This window comes from Protobothrops mucrosquamatus, unplaced genomic scaffold (genome assembly GCF_001527695.2).
Source record: "Protobothrops mucrosquamatus isolate PMUCROS unplaced genomic scaffold, P.Mucros_1.0 scaffold454, whole genome shotgun sequence".
NCBI lineage: Eukaryota > Metazoa > Chordata > Lepidosauria > Squamata > Viperidae > Protobothrops > Protobothrops mucrosquamatus.
The window spans coordinates 507,752-511,579 of NW_015386777.1; the positions used below are offsets into that span (position 1 = coordinate 507,752).

Genomic DNA, 3,828 nt, shown 5'->3' on the forward strand with positions numbered 1-3,828 from the left:
CCGTAATCTTTATTTCTTTTGGTGGCCGCCATACCCATTTTTGACCACAGGAGGGCACAGTTTTCCGTCCCATAGCTTTAGCTTGGAGTCCATCATAGGCCTTTTTAATGGCCTCCATCCTATAGCTAAGGCAGGGGTAGGCAACCTTGGCTCTTTTGTGACTCGTGGACTTCAACTCCCAGAATTCCTGAGCCAGCCATGCTAAGGAACGGAAAACTAGTCAAATCAGATACTACAGCCACAAAAATAAATAAACCTCTTTAATGGCGTTTTAAGATGCTTATTCTTTATTATTAAAACCTTATTAAATTAATAAGCCACAATAGACCTTAACTCGGTTTAAGACTCGAACGAGGATTTCTTAAGGCGTTAAGAATAAAAATAGAGAAGAATAACCTTAAAATGCCATTAAAAAGTATTTTTTTCTTTCGGCGGCGGCAATACCCGTTTTTGACCACAGGGGGGCAGGGTTTCTCGTCCCATAGCATTAACATCGAGGCGGTCGTAGGCCTTTTGCCCAGGATCGGGACACCGAGAAGCTAAGCCCCAAAGCGCAGAGCGTCAGCCAAAGCGTCGCCCCTCTATGCTCCTCCGAAAGGGACGGGCCGCTTCCCTGGCCCTTCTGCGCATGTTCGCCGGCTGGTTCTTCAGGAGTAATCTCCGAGAGGCCTTCTCGGCACGGCGGACTTCCTGTCCCTCGATATCGGCCGTCCCCCAGGTCCTGTGGCAAAAGGACCTTTCCATCATGGCCGACTTCCGGTCCTTCGTCATTCTGCTTTTCCCCAACTTCCTTTCACAGATGACCTTCCTGAGATGGCAGTCTTCCTGTCCGCTTCATTTCGCTGTCCGCCATGGCCTTTGAAAAACGACCTTCCCATCATGGCCGACTTCCGGTCCGTCCTTTTTAGTCATCCTCCAACTTCCTTTTGCGGACACCTTCTGGGCACGGCGGACTCCACGTCCGATCAACGAGGTAGGCCGTAAACTTAAAACCCCATTCAAAAGGCTTATTTATCTTGGGGGCCGCAATACCCGTCCCACAGCATTACCATCGAGGCCACGGTAGGCCTTTTCGACGGCCTCAATGCCGCGCTCGCTAAGGGAGGGAAAACAGTGCTGCCCTCCCGTGGCCCAAGCCGGGTATAGCAGCCCCCAAAAGAAATAAACCTTTAAAATGGAAAAAGAGCTTCCCGTCGCCCTATTAATATTAATAAGGGGTTAATCATAAAGACGGGGGAGAAAATAAATAGCCTTAAAATCCCATTTAAAAGGTTGTTTTGTTTCGGCGACCGCAATACCCGTTTGTGACCACAGGAGGGCACAGCTTTCCGTCCCGTAGCCTTACCACCGACGACGACCTTCCCAGTACGGCCGACTTCCTGTCCATCCGTCGAAGCCGTCCCCGACTTCCTGTCCGTTCGCCGCACGGTTCCCTGCTTTTTCCCGTCCTCTCTTCTGCACTACGCTGACGGAGCGCACGTCTACCGGCAAGGCCTCAGGAAGGAAAAAAGGAAGCCCGCTACTGCCTCAGGTGAGCCGAGTCATCCCCGCATTGCCTGATTCCAGAAAGATACCGGGTTTCTCTGTTACCTAGTTAGCGGGGGATCTCCACCTTCCCCCTCCCCCGCTTCCACCCTGGCCACTCGTTTGGTCCTTTCCCTTAAGATGACCGCCTGGCCGTTCCTGGCCTTTCGCCCCCTCTGTCCGTAAAGAAGCGACCGAGAACCGGTGGCGGCGGCGCCACCGGAGGTTTTGAGACCTGGTCTCTTTGCGCTCTTTCCCTTTCAGCTATAGGGGCTAAATTGGAACGTAGAGATAAAGATAGTTTGTTTTAATAATACACTTCGGGGTCGTTTACGCGGGCTCAGCAGTGGCTTCTTTTTATCTCCTTTTTAGATCCGGGGCCTGCGGGGCACGCTCAAGGCTTTTGGCGTCCGGGTCGGGAAGGGGGTTCCGTCCCATCCCGTCTCGGGGGTCTCCTCCAAGGCTGCCAAGCAAGGCAGCCGTTTAATGATGTTTTCCCAGCGCCCCAGTCCCGGATGTAGAAGAACCAGTCGTATCGCGTTTCCCTGTGTTACACCTTAATAGGGTGCTCTTAAAAGCGCACCCCGCTCACCCCCTTCAAGCAAACCAAGATGTTTTTATTCAAGAATAGTTTTGTTTGGCCTGCCCTGCTATTTCTTTAAGGAGTTCGTACGTATGTCGGTTTGTATTTAGGTTTGATGTTTCTAAACTATATTTCTTAGAGATACCTATGTATTAATATAGGTGGAATATCAACTATCTATTTGAAATAGTGTACATTTTTATTAAGAAACGATAAATGTAAAAAATAAATATAGTTTATTTTGAAAACGTATATAGCCTATCGATCCCTTATAGGTTTATCATTTAAAGGATGGATAAAACGGATGAGACGATGAGAGACGGATGAGTGTTTCCCAAAAGTCGTGGACGCAAAATATAAGAGGTGAAGTTTATCTGTAAAATTTGAGAACAAATTCACAGTTAAGCCCTATTGGTTTTTGATTATAGAAATCAGGCCCCCTGTATTTTTTTCTGGTCCCATCAGAACCAAAACGCCAAAACGCCATTTTATTCCCGCAAAGTCTTGCAAAACAGTTCTGCGTGCAGGCACACGGACTGTGGGGGCCCACTCCGGAACCTTAGGCCACATCACCAGGGCAGAAGCAGTTGTAAGGCGGCGCACGCTCAGTTCAGCCAAGCTAGCCCCAGTTAGGAGGCGTGGAGCTGCAGCACAAGGGGGCTTCTCCCTGCCTATCCATCAACAGAGGTGAGGTCCGAGGCCGAGGTTTGGGGCGGCAGGGGGCTTCGGGTGGCACGGCCATCAGATATAGCCAGGATGGGGGGGGCATTTCCAAGCCACGGCAACCAGAGGTGGGCCCTAAAGACACTTCACTGTGCCTCTCCCGGAGCGTGGCCACTGCTGTTGAAGGTGGCTTTGCCAGCCCCCAGAGGACACCCTGGTCGATTCTTGGTCCTCACACCCTGTTCGGTGGCTACCTCGTAAGTCCAGAGCAGGTCTTCCAGGAGGGAACCGAGTCCCTTCTGCTCGTTCTCCAGGTCATTTGGTGGCCTCCAGGCAGTCTCTCTACTCAGCAACGAATCCAACTTTGTTGTAATAGCATTTTGTTAAAAGGAGATTCTTCCCGAGTCCCAGCAAAGTTTGTGGTGTCATTTCAGGGAGTCAAAATCGGGGAGGAAGAAGCCCCGATGTCCCAAACCACCCCCCATTGAGGATCGTCCAACTAGCCCTCAGTTGGGGCAACGGGAGGGCGCGTGCAGTGCAGAGACCCCCAAATCCGCACACCCCGATGCAGGGAAACAAACCAGTTACACACAAAGGGCCAGGAGTTGCGCGTGATATCTTGTGGGAAAAGGCAGAAGAGGAAATGCAATTGTATTTGTAGCCTGGGCCGATCCTGCCGAAGGCCTGCCTTCAGTCTCCATACGTTTGCCCTAAGCAGTTTCGTTGCCCATCGAGTGCAGGAAGGAATCCGAAAAGGCGATAACGGGATCTGCGGGCTCGGATAAGAAACACTAAACAAAGCGGCTGGATTTTGGCAGTCACCTCTAGGGAAGGAAACTGCCATTTTAAAGCCCAGGCATCTCGTCTTTAGGTCGGGGTCAGGGCAAGGCCAGGGCAAGGGGCCTTCCAATTTAGCCAATAGGAAATTATAATTACAGCCCGATACAAAACTCGGGGAACCGAAGAGATTCTAACAGGCAGACATGACCTCCACACAGTTTCCGCCAGAGCTTCAACAGCCACAACGCGGCGGAAAAGCGTTTCCGAGTATTCCAGAG

At 51.1% G+C, this 3,828-nt stretch overlaps 1 long non-coding RNA gene across 1 annotated transcript; it reads left to right on the plus strand.

Moving 5' to 3' along the window:
- The first annotated feature begins 1,331 nt into the window (after positions 1–1,331).
- On the plus strand, positions 1,332–2,501 carry LOC107287911. The gene is made up of 2 exons (XR_001548885.1): positions 1,332–1,531; positions 2,383–2,501. It is a non-coding gene; the product is annotated as an uncharacterized LOC107287911 (long non-coding RNA).
- The last annotated feature ends 1,327 nt before the right edge of the window (positions 2,502–3,828 follow it).